Consider the following 19,062-nt stretch of genomic DNA (forward strand, 5'->3'; position numbering starts at 1 on the left):
GTGGACATTAACTGAGCTTTAAACTCTGTTATTGAGCCGCTGCCATTGACATCTTCATTGATCACCAGTATTCTCATAAGGCCCAGTAGAAACTCAGCTGATTAATCATTTAAGCGGATTTTAATGAGAGCACAAAGAGGCTTGAATTGGAAATTGATGATATATGAAAATCTTAGAGGGTGATACTGCCCTCAGCAATGATGGTTAATTGGCAAAAGGACTGAATTTATGTAAATAACATAATGAGCTACAAGGAGCGGTGTAATGAAAAATGTTGATGGATGTCAGTGACACAAGTAATTCTCTCTTATGTTGAACATTTGACAGCGGCATAAAGGAGCTTCAATTTATCATACATGCGACAAGATTGCTATTTTTCCCCAGTTTTGAACATCATGTATGTCACTTGTGAAACTGCTGAGATCACCACTGTGAGACCGTGATGGCTAAAACGAGGAAGACAGTTCATCAGGTGATCGAACAGGATTTAAGCTCAACAGATATTGTTTAAGGACTGTTTTTGCATTACTTCAAGATAAACGTAGCCTCAGAAAATAATGTCCTGTCAAAGTCTTTGGTGGGTTACATTATACAGTGTACTTTGGTGGGGCTGCAGAGCTCATGCAATGGCAATATAAACAGGGGTCACTTCCAGCTCATCACTTTTCTACATGCATTTTTAATGTTTTGTAGATCATTTTAACCTGAACCATGCTTTTCCTTAAGGTACAAAAGCAGTTTTTAGTGAGTAAACCTAATCAACAAGTGACAATGAAAGCAAAAAGTGAGTGCAAACTATGGTCTCCTGGCCATTCCCACCCCCACCAGCCTTCTTGTCTGGATACTGTAGGTCTGTTAAACCTGATCATTATTTCTCAGATATTGTTACCTTGTGCAGGGTGGCATTATACAGTGCAACAACCTGGGATGAGAATATGTTATGGAACATTTACATAACCTCACAATACTTTTGAGTTATTTCTCCTGCTACATATTCACTAGAGACTGAACCGCAGCAGCAGGAGAAGTCCGAACAATAACCACTTATCCAGGCGCAGTTCAACAATCACAGCAGGAAGAACAGCTGCAACTGTGCTCACAACCTGCAGCTGGATGCTGTTGGACATCTACAGTTTAATATGAGTAATGAGCATTAAATGCATCATGTAAAACGTCACATCATTTCTCCTCTTCAAGTTATCTGCAGCCTTTCTTTTACTGGACTGGATCACAACGACTATTCATGTGGATTAAAATTCATGTAAACCATATTACGACTAAATTATTGTGACATAAAGGCAAAAGCATTGCAAAAAAATCTACATTTTATGGTGAGTTAAGAAAAAAATGTCCTCTGTGGTCTTTAGGGAGCGCCATAGAAAAGGGTTCAGCTTATTTTGGAGATTTGGGGTGTGGTCGTTTTAACTCAGAGTGAAGGTTCTTGCCCCATCTCTCCTAATTTTAGTGATGCAGTCCTAATTTTTGTCTGGGTACTGTTATATAATGGATATAAATGATGACCTACAAGCTGGAGTTATACTAGCAGTATGCTTAGGAGAAACTTTTTTAGACAAACATCTCAGTAATTCCCAGAAGTTAAAAATTTAAAGACCCCAAAGACGCTCAGATGTCTTATAGGTAAGTTCATGCGGCAGATGTGCTTTCCTATAGCAGCTCCTGCAGGGCTTTAACATTTCTGTAGAGAAGCCTGTTTTTGTTTTTTTTACTGTCCATCCACCCAAAACTGTGTAACTAGAAATTTTGAGATAACTCAAAACTTTGACTTAGCACTGCTTGACATTTTTATTTATTTATTTCACTGGCAGCAACAAGCTTCCATGCATCTCTGCTTTTCTGGGTCAACTCGGATTTAATAAAAAGTTCTCAGACCAATCAGAGGATGAGCTATCGGGCCTTTTAAGTCAGTGTTCCTCCAGCAAATCAAATCAATCTCCACATTATACAGCAGAGAGGTTACAAGATGTTTGCAGACTGTGAATTCAAACTGAGCTTGAAAACTGTCTCTAAACTGTATTATTAAAATAATCACATTGCATGTGTTTTTTTTTTTCATGTAATGAACATAATAAATAATTGGGAAATAGATGTTATGTTACCACATGGACCCTCCTGGGACTCCCGCAGTGACCCTCAAAGAGGTGCCGGTCTCTATTTTGAGAAACTGGAAAAGCTCTACGTGGAAAAATCAGTGACATTATCAGAGAGAAAGAGAAAGAGAAAAGCAGAAAAAGACAGCAGCGAATACAAGAAGAAAGCTCGGACTGATTCAAAAACTCTGACCAATCCGAAGTCACATGACTCAACCACCAGCAGCGAACGGAGAGCGCAAAAGAGACGCAGAGCCTCGGTGTACACAAGCCTGCACACCGCCAATCCGACACGGCTATACGCCCAATTTCTTTTTAATTGAAACCTTTTACTCCCGCTCGGTGAGTACATTTCCCACTGCCATTTTCTTAAGCATATTTTTGTCCTCTTTTTCTTCCTTCCTGTTCTTGGTGTTTCGACACGGGGAAAATGTTTTCTCGTTTTCTGCATGCAATGATTTAAATCTTGGATGCAGAGTGTTTGTGCTCCGGTGACATCCACTGAGAAATAGCCCTACGTGCTTGCGGACGCTCTTGATATTTTTCCCCCCTCTTCTCTGTCTTCCTCTCCTCTTCCCGAAGCAGCTTTTTCACGAGCTCACTTGTTCCGATCTCGACCTTTTGCTTATTTTCTGGCTTTTTCCTCCTTTATCATGGCTTATTTTGGTGTGGTTTTGGTGCTTTTCTCGGGTCTTACAGTGTTTCTCTGGTGTTCGAGGCTGTACGTCTCCTCGGGCGCAAAAATAACAGTTTTGATTTTCATCTTTGAGGATTTTGCTTTTCCAATAGGTGAGAAATTTAACTTCGCTGGAGTTTGTTTTGGTGCTGTCTTTGTACTTCTTTCTGCAGCCTAGATGAGAGAAGTCTGAACTTCCCTTTCCTCTTTTTTTGTCTTTTTAAGTAAATGTCTCGAACAAACCTGGATTTGTTTTAAATAATGAACTAATTTGAGCTCTTTTAATGAAGAAAAAAGAGAAGAAACATAAATCAGTCACCATGCTACAGTTAGAAAGATCTCCACTGTAAATGTGTAATTTGTTTCTATAGAGAGCGACTGGAAAAGGTGAAGGCATTCAGTAGTGATGTGCGATACCACTGATTTCCTTTCCGATCCGATACCAAGTAATATTCAGGGTGGTATCAACAATACTGATCCGATACCGATACTTTGTACAAAAACATTTTATTTATTGTATCTCAAATTATAGCGTCATAATGATTACAGGACATCAGATTTCTTGTTGTTATCACTTAATAATGCAGAGTTCATCATATAGAAATAAAAAAAAACTGAAGTTGTGTGCTATTTGAACACCTTGCCTGCCTGCAGCACTAAAGGACTCCATGAGAGACGTCTGTCTCGCCCTAGCAGCACCTGTCCCTGTCCTTCTCTTCAGTTCGCCTCAACATAAGCTCGTCATATTCTGTGATATGATTTACTCTGAGGTGTTTGACAAGGTTAATGATGTTGCCACAACCATACATGCCAACCCTCCCGATTTTTCCGGGAGAATCCCAAATTTCAGTGCCCCTCCCGAAAATCTCCCGGAGCCACCATTCTCCCGATTTTCCACCCGGACAACAAAATAGGAAAATCACATCGCAGAATTCATAGCGCGGCCCAGCCAATTCCAGTTTCCAACAATGACGGCAGCTACTTAGTTTTAATATTACTCTTATTTCTCTTTCTGGGTCGCAAAAAAACTTTTAACATATTTTCAGGTGAGAATGTAGCTGTGTAAACTTCAAATATCTGAGCCGACCGACACATCGTTTTCAAACCCCCGCGGTCTTTCGCTACTCGGGTTAAACATGATATACAGGTCCTTCTCAAAAAATGAGCATATTGTGATAAAGTTCATTATTTTCTGTAATGTACTGACAAACATTAGACTTTCATATATTTTAGATTAATTACACACAACTGAAGTAGTTCAAGCCTTTCATTGTTTTAATATTGATGATTTTGGCACACAGCTCATGAAAACCCAAAATTCCTATCTCAAAAAATTAGCATATCATGAAAAGGTCCTCTAAACGAGCTATTAACCTAATCATCTGAATCAACGAATTAACTCTAAACACCTGCAAAAGATTCCTGAGGCTTTTAAAAAACCCCAGCCTGGTTCATTACTCAAAACCGCAATCATGGGTAAGACTGCCGACCTGACTGCTGTCCAGAAAGCCATCATTGACACCCTCAAGCAAGAGGGTAAGACACAGAAAGAAATTTCTGAACGAATAGGCTGTTCACAGAGTGCTGTATCAAGGCACCTCAGTGGGAAGTCTGTGGGAAGGAAAAAGTGTGGCAGAAAACGCTGCACAATGAGAAGAGGTGACCGGACCCTGAGGAAGATTGTGGAGAAGGACCGATTCCAGACCTTGGGGGACCTGCGGAAGTCTGGAGTAGAAACATCCAGAGCCACCGTGTACAGGCGTGTGCAGGAAATGGGCTACAGGTGCCGCATTCCCCAGGTCAAGCCACTTTTGAACCAGAAACAGCGGCAGAAGCGCCTGACCTGGGCTACAGAGAAGCAGCACTGGACTGTTGCTCAGTGGTCCAAAGTACTTTTTTCGGATGAAAGCAACTTTTGCATGTCATTCGGAAATCAAGGTGCCAGAGTCTGGAGGGAAATGCCAAAATGCCTGAAGTCCAGTTTCAAGTACCCACAGTCAGTGATGGTCTGGGGTGCCATGTCAGCTGCTGGTGTTGGTCCACTAGGCAAGGGCAGGGTCAATGCAGCTAGCTATCAGGAGATTTTGGAGCACTTCGTGCTTCCATCTGCTGAAAAGCTTTATGGAGATGAAGATTTCATTTTTCAGCACGACCTGGCACCCGCTCACAGTGCCAAAACCACTGGTAAATGGTTTACTGACCATGGTATTACTGTGCTCACTTGGCCTGCCAACTCTCCTGACCTGAACCCCATAGAGAATCTGTGGGATATTGTGAAGAGAAAGTTGAGAGACGCAAGACCCAACACTCTGGATGAGCTTAAGGCCGCTATCGAAACATCCTGGGCCTCCATAACACCTCAGCAGTGCCACAGGCTGATTGCCTCCATGTCACGCCGCATTGAAGCAGTCATTTCTGCAAAAGGATTCCCGACCAAGTATTGAGTGCATAACTGAACATAATTATTTGAAGGCTGACTTTTTTTGTATTAAAAACACTTTTCTTTTATTGGTCGGATGAAATATGCTAATTTTTTGAGATAGGAATTTTGGGTTTTCATGAGCTGTGTGCCAAAATCATCAATATTAAAACAATAAAAGGCTTGAACTACTTCAGTTGTGTGTGATTAATCTAAAATATATGAAAGTCTAATGTTTATCAGTACATTACAGAAAATAATGAACTTTATCACAATATGCTAATTTTTTGAGAAGGACCTGTATAAGTCACTTTGATAACTTAAAAATGTTATTGTTTGGCTTTTTCAGTGTTTTATTTGTTCGTGAGTAAATCGGTTTGGCTGAGATTAAAGTTATTAGATTAGATTAAATAAAACGTTATTAATCCCTCGGGAGGGTTCCTCCGGGGTTTTCACACAGCTGAATAAACGTCAAACAGAAAACTGATTAAACAGAAGTGTGAGACGGTCGAGAGTTTACGTCAGCGCCCGGTTATATTTTAGATAGCAAGGAGCAGACGGCAGAGTTTCACTCCACCGAGGGAGCTCATGACGTACTACCCGGCTTTCTTTAGACCGCGAAGGCCGGGTCCTCAGGTGGAAGCAGCGACAACACCTCACTTGTTGCCACATGTATCACAAACCACGTCTCAGCTGTTTGTGGAGGTAAAATACGTCCACACATGACTCCAACTACGATCAGCCATTGTTGTGAGTGAGCACGCCAGCAGCTGCGAGACATTTATACAGCCGTATTTCGCACAGTTTCTTATGAAAGGCGGAAGAGGAAGTAGTTCCTTTGAATGTAGACAATCCGAATGATATAGTTTCTTTCCACTGTGTTCCTGTTAATGATAAACTACAAATTTACCCTAAATTACTAAAATATCGGCATTTTAATGTGAAAATCGATTCTAGAACATAAACGATTGGTATCGGAGGAATCGATATTTCAGGATCGATCCGCACATCACTAGCATTCAGCTCTTTTGCTCTTCACATTTGCCTTCCAGTGACAGCATTGTGCAAAATTCAAACAACTTTATGAATGCAAATCGCTGATATGCAAAAGGAAACAGATTCCTGCCAGCTGAACCAGACACAGCTGTGCTTCTCTGCCCTGTTTGTCTTGCTACACACATAAGCCTTGATGCATGTGGGATTGATAACTGGTTGACACAGTCAGGCTTTACGCAGAGAAGCTGGGAAACTTAAACTCACTAAATGAGTCAATGAAGAGGGGAAAGGAGTTGGCTGGAAATTCTGTGTCAGCTCATTATGCAAATCAGGCTTGATAGATTTGATTAATAGTTTGACCTTGCTGTATCAGCCAGATCTCACCCACAAACCTGCAGGCAACAAATCCAAAAAGAACACTAAATCCCAGACAATCCATATTACGTTCCCCTTTTAAATGGCTGCTGGAATCCTTGACCAAAGTTTTGTTTTTGTGCTCCACTGAGGGAAACTTTCAGAGCTCTAGACAAAAACCTTTCAATCAGCCTCAAAAGATGTGTGTGGAGACGTTTGACAGCGTTTCCAGCCTTCAGACTTCGCAGGTCAGGGAACAGGTGGGGGAAGCCGAGCATGAAATGTGCTGCTACGCAAACAATACTTATCTCTCACAAGGAATGAGGGTGGGAGGCTGACTCTGGAATAGCCAGCCGATACACGCATGCACTGAATCGCTATGAGCTCAGAGAGGGGATGGAAGGAATAAAGTTTAGCCAGGCATTTCTGGACCGGTCAGCAACCTGCCCGTATCCAGCGGAGGCCCGGCTTTACGTTTGTGCCCCCGTGGGCTGAGATGATCATTGACCCTTAGCAGGTGTACGATGCGGGCTGCCTTGAAGCCACGCACCACAGAGCCCATCTTCAGCGAGCTACGGATGAAAAACATTTTAGAGCGGCTGCAGCTTTCAAACTATAGGTCAAAGAACAGATTAGGAGAGCTGTCTCTCTCTGTCTCTTTTTATATCCCCTGCATGTGAGAGATAACCAAAGAGAAAAGCATACGGGCAAAGGCAGAAACAGAAAGAAAGATGATGGGATGCTCATGTGGAGGAGTGGGCTTTATGAGTACATACGTGTGATATCTACTTCAGTTCTGTGTTACATTATGCATGTGGTAATACCCACTGCTCCTTATTAAGGCTGCTGCTCTCGGATGCTATTTCTACGCCTGCATTTGTCATATTCAACACATTTCTCTGGGCAGAGTGTGTGTTTGGATAGCAGCAGCTTGACTGAACGACAGCCAGTGTGTACGTATGCATGCACCTGATGCTCACTTTTGTTGTGAGACGTGCCATTCGCCTTGCAGCGTCAGTATCTCGGCATCACGGCCAGTTCCTTCTATTCCCTGTGCACAGAGATAGTAGTTGATTTCAGCACCATGGACAGCTCCCAACACTTTATTCCTTTGGCAGCTGGAGCGAGATGATTCTTGCCTGGAAGTCTGGAGCGTCTCTACTCACTAACCCCTGCCCTCTCCACCGCAGACGTCTTATTCTCAGCTATTTCAAGCTCTGCACCTCACATTCAAAAGCCGAAGAAAGGATAATTATCATTTTGTGTTTTATCAACAGAACAGGGAAAGTAGTTTAAATTAAACATTTGAGCATTTCTTGAACCGTTTCAATATAGGAATCTAAAGTATAAGTTTAATTTAATACTTTATATGAAACAGAATTAATTAGTTTCTGGATTCACATGTTGGGGAATTAAATCTTGTTTTATGACCCACGCCATCTTTGTTTTCTGTTCCCAGAAGTGACTATATTTAGAGGAGAGAATTGATTGCAAAGTTAACACCTGGAATCCTCACCCATAAACTGCACAGGTGCATCACGCAGACACAGAAACATGCTAATTAGTAACAGATTGATAAAATAATTTCTCCCAAACCAGAGAGCAAAACTGTTAGACAGCACATATTTCACAGTCAGCCTTATTATTTATCACATAACTCCAGTGATGTGCTCCTGAAGGAACTGACACCACAAATTGAGGCCTTAGCAGATCGCCTGCAGCTGCCTGTGTCGGTGCTCCTCTCAATCAAATCAACTGCACCCCTAAATTTAATTGTTAACAAATTCAAGGGTGATCATTGTTCTGTTGTTATAAAAGAGAATATCAGCTTTCGACACTAAAACCATTTCCAGCACCAGGGTGTAAACATGCTTTTTAGTGCTTAGAGTTGGACATTTTGACTGACTGTACACAGGATAAACAGACAGATGTCAACAGCTGGTTTTCAAATATGCATTTTGGAGCTTTGACGTTAGCCCTTGCTGGCATGTTTGCCAGATTGGATGAAAGGGTGGAGTGCTAAGCTATCAGCTAATGTCAGATTGTTTTGTTAGGTGTTAGCAAGCTATATTCATAAATTACATCCCTGCATTGCGCAGACACTCACATCTAATCATTAGTGCAAAGTAACATTAAAATACTAAGATTACATTTACCAAAATTGAAGCACAAACTTTTTGAATCGATTGAAGCTGTAATGTTTGTCATCTGTCCATGAAAATGCTCCTAAAGGCACCAACAGCACAGCCAGAGTGCAGTGGTCCAGTTAAGTGACTAAAAGAGCCTTTTATTCTAGTGTTCAGATGGATAAGTTATAAAAAATTAAATCCCTTTCAGGCATTTTTGTGAAGGGTAAGACTATCCATAGAGATACTGGGCTGTAAATGTGCGTTTTAATGATGGAAATTTGGACATTTTAACATGAGTCTATATGGGTCGACTCACTTTTACAGCCAGGAATTGTCCACTAGAGAAAATGCACATTTTGGCTCATCCTTGTGGGCTTGATTCTTTTAATTCCCCCTCATACTGCATGTGATCTGTGGAAGTTTGTTTATGCCACTGATACAAAAATGTTTTGGTCAAAATTTCACGTTTGTATCGCAAAATTTTGACTTGCTCAGAAGTAACACAAAATTTAGAGATATTAAGCCAGAACCTTGACATTTAAGATTACATTATTTTCTTTTTTGTGTGTGTGTGTTTTCAAGGGACCACAGTGAGCTGTTTGTGTTGACAAAATATAAACAGCACTATAAAAGCACACACTGTGCCCTTTAAGTTACTCTAGAGCTTAACTGAGACTTCTTCAGCAAACATTAAACATCAGCTTCATTAAAGAAGCTCAAGTGTAGCCGGCCCAATTTTAAAAACCTAACGAGATAACTTATTTTAATGATTTCTGCTGTGTTTTATTCTTTAGTGTTTAGAATTTAATCTCTAATCTTATGCACTAAGAATAAACAGAAGTATAGCAGAGTAGATATTTCTGTTTTACCAGTATCAGGAACATTTATACTTTTTCCCAGAGCGTTTTCTGACCCAACCCCAACAGAAGTAACCCTATGACATTCACCACCATTTTTTACCAAAGAAGAAGAAGCAGAAAGCATTTTGTGAGTTGGACTTTGTTGGTGGAAATAAACTTCAGTACACTGAGATTTAACAGGTTTGCAGCCACACAGACAATAAAACAGAAAAAGAAGCTGCTATTTTGCTATGTGTGCAAGTATAAAACTATTTGCTGCCGTGGTATTGGTATCCTAAAATGACCACACACTTTGAGCCATGCGGCTTTGTGCTTTCAAACAATGTATAATCGAGTCCAGTGCCATTCAAAATACAATGGTTTTCAGTTTTTACTCTGCATTTTGAAGATTGGTTCTTGGTAAGGAGTAAATATTATTGTTGCTCCAAAATGTTATTTGATGAAGATTAAAGAAGCTCTTTCACCTTAAAAACATTGAAATGTTTTCGTAGAATACACATTATACTATAGTAAATCTTTAAAACTGGAATATCCTTTAGTTTTTAAGGATAGAAATGCAGATACTTTTTTTTTTTGCTACTTTACACACAAAAATTACTCAAGAATTTAATAAACAGTCAAACTCTGGTAAAAAAAAAAAATGCATCAGATCGTGTTCTGAACACACCTCTGAGGAATCCACTTAGATAGGAACCTTAATCACAAATCCCATTAAAACCAACCACCGACTGATCCCACAACATGTATTGTCTGCATGCAAAGCCTAAAGATTATACCGCCGTGCCGAGTATTCCCAATCAGGGATACATCATCCAAGGGGCTATGCAGACTGTCGGTGTGAAAGCTGCACAGGACTCCATTTGTTGCTATTAATTTACAGCTGAAATGGGTATTTGACCAAAAGCAGATCAGCAGCATACCAGGCTCAAAGTTTGGGAAATTCCAAGCTTAGTAAATCTAAAAATACTAAAAGAAATTCAGCTGTTTTAAAATTGATTGTGTTTGATAGCAGCCACTTTAAAACCTTTAAAAAGACACACACTTTGAACATGACTCATAAATGACTCAAGCTGTTGCACGGTCTCCATCATTACTGTAAACCTAAAAAAATGTGGTTTATTTCAGGCACACTCACTGTCAGAAACTGATCTAAAGCACCCAGGTAATTTAGTAAATTAGTTATGAGTTCTACACTTTTGCCTAAAAAGCAAAGGATTCCAGGAGGAGACATAGAACCCTTGGAAGTTGCATCAGGAAGGCCACGCAACATAAAAATCTGCCAAATCAAATATGCAGAGCTTCCCGCTGGCGACCCCTTGTGAATGAGGAGCTGAAAGAAGCTGTTATGTAGTTGTATAAGTGAGACTGGTCTTTTCTGTAGTTAGATTTCAAAGCCACGGGTAAAAAACAAAACAAAACAAAGCTGGAATATGCTCTACCTGACACTCACTGGCCACTTTATCAAATACACCTGTTCAGGTGTTTGTTAATGATGGCTCTAATCAGGTCAGATGGGACCAGGCATTAAAAAAAAAGTATCAATATTTTGTGTAAAAACATGAAACATCGTGTAGCAACAGTTCAGGCTGCTTGTGGTGTCGTAACAGTGCAGAGGATAATTTCTTGGTACACTTTGGGCTCGTTAGTAGCAACTGAGCATAATTTAAACAGCACAGTCTACCTGAGTATTGTCAGTGACCATGTCCATCCCTATATGACCAAAGTGTACCCATCTTCTAATGGTTGCTTCCTGTAAAAGAATACACAATGTGACAGGGCTCGCATCCTGTCAAACTGGTTTCTCAAACATGATGTTGAGTTCACCGTACTCACACGACCTCCAGAGTCACCAGATCTCAATCCAATAGAGCGTCTTTGTGCAGGGATGGGAGATTTGCATCATGGATGTGCAGCTGACACATCTGCAGCAGCTGTGTGACGCTATCATGTCCATATGTACCAAAATCTCAGAACAGTCTTTCCAGGTCTACGTAAAAAAATTGGCTGGTGGATGTTAATTAACATTCTTCCCCTTATTTTCATCTCCAACACAAAATAAGAACTGTAATATTTACAAATGTAGCATTTCCCACACGACTCTTGTTTGGGATTGGGATTTTTTTTTTTTGTCAACAAATATAGAAACCAGAAAGCGAAGGATCACGAAGAGAGAAAAACTGGCTCCTGCCCGAATGTTTTTGTTCTTTTTTAATTGAATCTTTCCTGCTTGCATCACAGTGGATGTGTATTTGCATTAAAATGAGCACTATTTAGTGTTTGTGACACAGCATGCATTCACCATGCCGTCACTCTGCTTACAAAATCTGTTGTGCACAATAAACTGAAAACGTAACGTTTAGCAGCAGAAGAGAGCCTTTTTTTCATTTAAATTGCAAATTCTTCCTAAAATGAAATGATAATCAGCTCTTTGTCGTGCTGTTTTTCACATTCATGGAAAAGAACCTCCACATCATCCGCATCCCCCTCAGCCTCATGCATATTTCGACTCATTTGCTCCATTTCTGACTTTCACGTTTGACCTTTCACCCTGGGTGTCAACTCCTGCCCCAAATTATTACCTCAATATGCCTTTTAACCCCCAGTCTTCACCCTTCTGGTGTCATAAAGCGGAAACATATTTTGTTATCTGCTAATTACCCACAGCTCTAGTGACCCAGTTACTTTAGCCTGCTGGAGAGGAAGCTAAATTTGGCACTCACACAAGAGGAGAATTAAGGAAATGGAGAAATATGTCCGTGCCAAGAGATATGGGAAAGCATGGCATATGTTCGTATGCCCTCGAGCAGAGCTTTGTGTGGACTCCCCCTGCTGCAACAGCAGGTGGAGTCTTTTTTCCCCCCCTGTCATTCATTCACATACACATATTAGTAATGCAGGAGAAATCCTCTGTTTTCATGAGAACAGGGTAGACTCCCAACAAGACGGAAAGTAAAATTTTAAGAATACTTTGAATGTAATGAATTGGTGCACAGCGATGCAGTAAAGCAAAAATGCCTGAAAACAATGTCCCTGTGGAATCAGTGAGACTATATGTAAGCAGCTTTTACCATCAAAATCACCCCAAAACAGAGTAGTGTGAAAGACACACACTGACCTCACAGATCACGTTTCTGGTATGTTATTAAATTGCACCGATTTCAGAGATAATCAGAACTTCTATTATTGTAAGATGCGAGATAAAATGTCTTCCAGAGATATGACTTCATCCCATCTCACTGTACAGGTCACATTGTGCTTTATCTCCCGGCTGTCGTCGCTATAGGTTGCTCAAATCAGATTATGGCACTGCTCATTTTAGGCACGTGACCGTGTGCCCTCAGTCTTCATGCTTCACAGAGACTCCATAAAGAGGCTGGTAAAGCTGATGGAAAATAGAGTGTATTCTCCTTTGAGAAACTCTGCATATTCGCATACTTGTGGACTCTCGCACAGTAAAGCATAGCCTTGCAGTTCAAAAGTCAATTCATCAAATATATGAAAAATATGTAAACGATAAAAGGCTGATGGGATAGTAATATAAAAGGATAGAGTCGCAGTAATAATTTATAAGCTAGCACTACCTACCAACCGCATGATGTATGCCTGCATTTTCCATCTTTGATATTCCGGTCCAAGGCCCAGTTCTAAGCTCCTTGAAAATGATTGGCATTGCAAATGTCTTTTTCCCTTCTTCCTTTTTTGAAGTTCGCTCATTCTCTCCTTCCATCTCACCTCCTTTTAAACCCCCCCTCTCTCTTTCTCTCTCCTTTTGTTGCCATTTCCCCTCTCCTTCTTCAATTCAAACTCAAGACAGGTATTATGCAGAAGGTAATGGGGTGTGAACTGAAGGGAAAAAATATAAGAATAGTGCCTGACAGTCATCCTTCCTTGTTAAGATCCACAGCAGAACTGAAATTCCTGCTACATAGTAAACAGGGCTCGAAACTGGAGGGCAGGTTTCTGGTTATATGTGTGCAGTAATGGGCTATTCTCTATTTCCTTTGCACTGTTAGCCAGTATTTACTGTACAAGTCCTGCAGGAGAAATTAGATTCCACCAGGCTCCTCTGGGCAGGGAGGAAAACGGCCCAGCAAGGACCTCTATTCATTAAGTCCTTAATTGCTAATTGGGGTCTTTGAATGATTCAGCAATAGCTGCTGCTGTTGGGGCATTAGCCGAGTAATTTATGGCTGAGAGGGAGCATGGAATAATGAACGAGGGTGAGACAGGGTTATTAAAAAAGGGCACTGGTGCCCACATAGTGTTGTTATTACACAGTCACCTTATGTTAATGCTCAGAAGTCTGTGGTATGCTCTTTTTTTCTGTCTGATTTTCACCATTTGTCTGAGTTAAATTCATTATGTTCTGCAATTAAATTTAATTTAGCACTAATGCAATTTTTTTTTTGATTAAGCATATTATTGTGCCTTTGTGGAATTTGTGCATTTAAAGTGATGACATCTCTTTCTTTGACTGTGACAGACAATGAAAAATTGCGGCGGTCCTATCAGCTGCAGTCATTATTCCTGCTCCAAAGTCTCCCAGTAACAATAAAAGCTGGTGGGTCACTGAGAGATTCTTAACAGCATTTTCCCCAGCATTTTGATAAATCTTCACACCTCATGCTGTGTATATTCTCACATAAGAGAGGACGGGGAAAAAACTCATACATGGAAGCAGCATAGTTTATAAATGTTTTTCTGTCCACATTTAGTTTCTCATTTGGCTGTGATTCAAAAGAATGGAGAAAACGGGCGTATCATAAAAACTGATTCCTTTGTAATGCGCATGTCTTTGAACAAAGGAGACATAAATTAGATTAATAAGCTTCAGGTATATTATTCTCACTCCCTACAGCCTCAGAGATATAGGTCTAGTAATCAGCTGTTGACCCCCTGGCAACCTCTGCTTGCTATGGAAAATGTATTCCCCAGCCTTACCACATTTCAAATGGTGCAACTTTGAAGGTGACATTCTCCATTTCTGGTTTTTCAGTTTCATTGCTGCTTGTCGAGTAGAGTGTTTGCACACAAGTCGGTGGTTACCAATAGTTTTCAAGCCTCCATGAATGTGGGACTACCAATAAAGTTTATAGCAACCGATTGGGGAATACAAATTTTTCCGTTGGAACAACACATCTCTTACTGTGCTGTCAAGTTGTTTTCAGATAGTTTCATTTGCTGAGATTGAAAGTGGCTACTTCCTTTCATGTGCGGCGATTACATTGAAATTACAAACCAGATGTGATTAGTTTATTGCATTCAAACTAATCATTAATGCCCGTTTCCAGCATAACATTTAATAAATCATAATACTAGGTTTAGTCCTAATAAATAACATTCACTAATCTACATCACTCTACATGATGAGTAGTTAAAATAGTTTTTAATCATCATCCAATTGTTACTTTGATCTGTTGTGTTTTTCTATTATAAGTTACAGAGCGGCTCATTGCACCTTTATACTGAACTCACAAATACAACAGTGTTATCAGTTTATATTCAACAAAATATTTTTCTGTTTTTCTGAGTTGAATTCATTACAAGATTGTATTCAATGCACTCCTCATGCAATTTTAACAAGGTTTTTCAATTTTGAAAATTAAACCTGTTTTTGTCTGGAGATGTTTTGCTGCTGTAATTAAGCTTTTTTACTGGCCCATGACTGAGAGTGACAGCCACAGACCAAGTAACTGAGTGATTTCAGCAAAATTATTGAAACATTTTGTTAAATCCTCACATCTTCACAACAGAAACATGGAAAGTGCTACGCGTCTGCATGAAAAAAAAACAAAGAAAGAATTAAAATACACGAATGCTTCATTCTTCATGTCTGTTAAATTCGGAACAACAGTCAATTAACCTGGTATCACCATAGTGTTTATTGTTCTTATTACACATTAAACATTCAGGGTATATAGTGTTAATATAAGGCAGGGATGTCAAACATAAGGCCTGGGGGCCAGAACCTGCCTGGAAAAGATTTCTGTTTTTTCACGATTGACAATCATTTTTTTATTTATTTTACAGCAGTAAATTCAAAGTTTTTCACACTGAGAGGAGAGTTCAGTGGCCCATGATGTTAAATACCCCTGTTTGACACCTCCGGTCCCCTGATAAAAGGTTTAGAGGTGGTTGAAGAACTTCTATTCTCCAGACATGCTACTCTTGCTGTTTAGCCTCTTGGCTAAGCTAACCTCCAGCTTCATCTTTATCAAACATACGCTCAGGTGGAATCTATCTTAAACACCTTAAACCTACCTGTTGTTTATGGCTGATTAACATTTGTTTGATCTATTTTAATCTACATGATGATCCTCATGGTTTGCGTTACACATGTTAAACAGTAGAAAGAGAAGAAATAATCCATAGCTGCATTGGTGCCCAGTTTGTAAATTTAGATTGTATGAAAGCGTAATTAGGTTTCAGTACACAGTATTTCCCTTGTAATGTGTTTGGCTGTCCATCAAAGAAATGAGGCAAAAAGGTGAAAAGGTGTCTTATTATAAACCAATATTTTGTTCACTTGAGCAGCCACGTTTTTCCAGAAAGGCACTACAAGCAAGAGACATGAGACACAGCTGAAAAACACCTGCCTCCTGATAAAGCAGAACCGACGTGTGTCGATGGCTCTGTTCAGACAGACTATGAAGACGTCTGCAAATTAAACTTTCCTCTGTTGACGAGAGTCGAGGTTAGTCGCTTTTGGTTGTGCGCTGTCAACTTGCTAAAGATAAAATGTTGCAGTGCAGCATTCAAACAGTGGGGAGTGAGTGCGGCCTGAATGCATCTTTCACATCCCATATGTATTTGTCATATCGGATGAGAAGTTTTCATCTTTCTTCCTCAGACAGGAGCGTGAGTCAGTGAGGAGAGATCAGGGAGAGAGGAAGTGCTAAAATGATTACTTTCACCAGTTCCTCGCTTCTTTATCTCAGGAGAATTCAGGCTCTGAAGCCCCTGACAGTCAGTGTGAAAGGACCAAAGAGGATCCATGAAATACTTACACTTGGAACCTCTGCAACACGGGAGGATGCTGTAGAAGCCCTGAACAAAAAAAGGAAAGGAAAACATCACTGTCAGACACTCACTTCTGTGTTATAAGAAAGACTTTTAAGAGACAAAACAAAGTCTGTGTGTGGAAAAACATGCCAGTGATGAGTTTGGATGTATTCACAGCTCCGGTGATGCACGAAGATGTAATTTTGCATTAATTTCAGGAGCGTTAAGCATGCCAAGATGAATCCAGCACCATCTCTCTCCTCCTGTCTTGCCTATCAGACTGCTTTGAATTCGATGTGAGCGTGTTTCCTGGCCTGGGACGTTTCCACCAAGCATTTGCCAGCAGTTATGCCACATGCTTCTTCTTAAAAGGCTTTGAGGATCTTAGAGCCTCATGAATATTGTAAATGGCCTTTGAAGTCTCTTTCTTTCCATTTTGAAAACCAGAGGAATAATGTTACTCCTTTTTCCTGTGATCACTTTCATTAAAAACATGTAATTGAGGATAACTGAGTGATGCTCTACGTGAAAAATGTGGCGACTGAAAGCTTCTGCTTAGACTGACTGTGGTTGTATTTTTGTACCAGATGCAGCCTGCGGTTATTTAAAGCGTCGCTTGAGCGGTTGCTCAGTGACCATCTGATGCTGTCAGCTGCTAATAGAAGTTTGACAAGTTTGCAGACATTGTAAGAAACTTCAAGCCATTAGTCGAGGTAATGTCTTGTGTCTACAAGCAACTTTGCACCAGGCTTTAAATTCAGAAACAGACATACAAACACTTAAGAAGCAATTTGCTGTTTTCAACCGTTTCTGGTCTATATAGCTGTTTTTGCTCGATGCCGTTCCCTCAGGCTTTGAAGAACCTACTGATGCTGGGCAGGCATTTGTCTTCGTGCTCATTACCTTACTTAGATGCTAACGTTTGAGCAGCTGTGGCTCAAGCTATAGAGGGAATGTCCCCTAGTCACAGAGATGGCAGTTTGAGAACAACATATATTCAACCCAAAGTTACTCTTGATGTCCGGTGAGCTTCTAATATTCAGGTAGGAAAGCTTAGCCACTTGCTATGCAATTATCTAATGAAAGTTTGGACATCTATGGTTTGGATGGTGCGGTGGTTAGGTGGTTACAGTTGCCAAAAGGTTCCTGGTTTGAACCTGCCTACAGGCTTTTATGTGTGAAGTTGGTGTTTTGTTCTTTCTGGGTACTCCAGCTCCCTCTTACAGTCCAAAGACATCCATGTTAGCTTAACTGGTCATTCTAAATTGGCCATAGCTCTACCCTGGGTACCCCACCTTCTACCCAGTGGAGGTTTCAGGTTCCCTACGATTCTGAATTGGATAAGTGGCTAAGAAAATGGATGGATGGCATAAAGTGTGGATCATTTGGGTTCTAATGTATATTTTAACAGTTCAGTGTATATTGGAACAGTTGGATTTTAGCAATAATGAACACATATACTGACTCCTCAAACTGCATGAAAATAAAATAATAAAATAATAAGGTACCCTCTAAAATATGTCATTAACTCTGAAACAATACAACCATGCATGCTGTAAAGTCTGTTAATTATAATTTCAAGGCTGTACTTCCAGTAGTTTACTGGAATATTTTCTGGACCAAAGCCACATTCCCACCTCCAAAGCTAAAATTCTTTTTAAAGAATAAATCCTCACTGCAGTTTTTTTTTTTTAAGAATGAGCGATGGTGCAGATGTAAGACTCTTTTGTCTCATATTAATACATGTGATTAATCTTGTGATCACTGAAAACTCATTCTCTGTTTTAAGACAGAATATGTATAATTGTTCAGTTTTTGCCTTAACTGACCGACGTCATTACGAGTAGGCTATTCATGCCTTTGCGTACCGTCTGCCTCCTGGAATCCTTATATTGAAGCTATGATTATTTTTCTCCCACTGATAAGTGAAAAAACTGTGGGAAAGAAGTATCTGGAAACCCAGGAGGGATTGACAGTACTGAACAGGCCAAACACAATAGTTGTAGGCTGCATCGACATGATGTGTAGCTCGATTTTCCAGGGAGCTGCTTGTCAATTATGGCATCTGTTATGGCGTAGGTTACATCGTAGGGTTAATGCTGAGTGTCCATTAATTAAATGTAAGAAACAGCAGATTCCATTTAGCATGTCCCACTCCACTGTATGTAATGAATAAATATATAATACCTAAAAAAATTATTTACAAACTACTGTAGTCTTTCCAGCACTGTGCATTTAAACCGCTTAACTAGTATTTAATAAGCAAATGCCACCTCTTTCATTCAGTGCTCAGCATTTGTCTGAATCACATTTTCTCTTATTAAATCTATTTAAAATATTCTCCTGCTTAATCAACTATCTTCCATCTAATGGCCTCACCTCTGTACATTTGCCTCAAAGAGACCATTCAGTGCACTCCACATCCATCAGTCACTCCGCAGGTTGGGTAAGGTGTTGGGGGTGCGATACCATTCAAAAGGTAGAGACGGGGTGAATGGGATTTGAGGTTTGATTGGAT

The 19,062-nt window shown here is 40.2% G+C and overlaps 1 protein-coding gene across 1 annotated transcript in view; it reads left to right on the top strand.

Moving 5' to 3' along the window:
- Positions 1–2,314: 2,314 nt before the first annotated feature.
- The window catches only part of LOC147308169 (RNA-binding Raly-like protein), a 58,845-nt gene continuing 42,097 nt past the window's right edge, over positions 2,315–19,062 (top strand). Inside the window, exon 1 of the mRNA XM_086272294.1 lies at positions 2,315–2,450. The gene's annotated coding sequence lies outside the window, so the exon portion shown is untranslated. The remainder of the gene's footprint in view (positions 2,451–19,062) is intronic.

This window comes from Aulonocara sp. 'chitande type north' Nkhata Bay, linkage group LG18 (genome assembly GCF_057382095.1).
Source record: "Aulonocara sp. 'chitande type north' Nkhata Bay isolate Kocher_YH1m ecotype deep benthic linkage group LG18, A_spYH_male_GT1.1, whole genome shotgun sequence".
Taxonomy (NCBI): domain Eukaryota; kingdom Metazoa; phylum Chordata; class Actinopteri; order Cichliformes; family Cichlidae; genus Aulonocara; species Aulonocara sp. 'chitande type north' Nkhata Bay.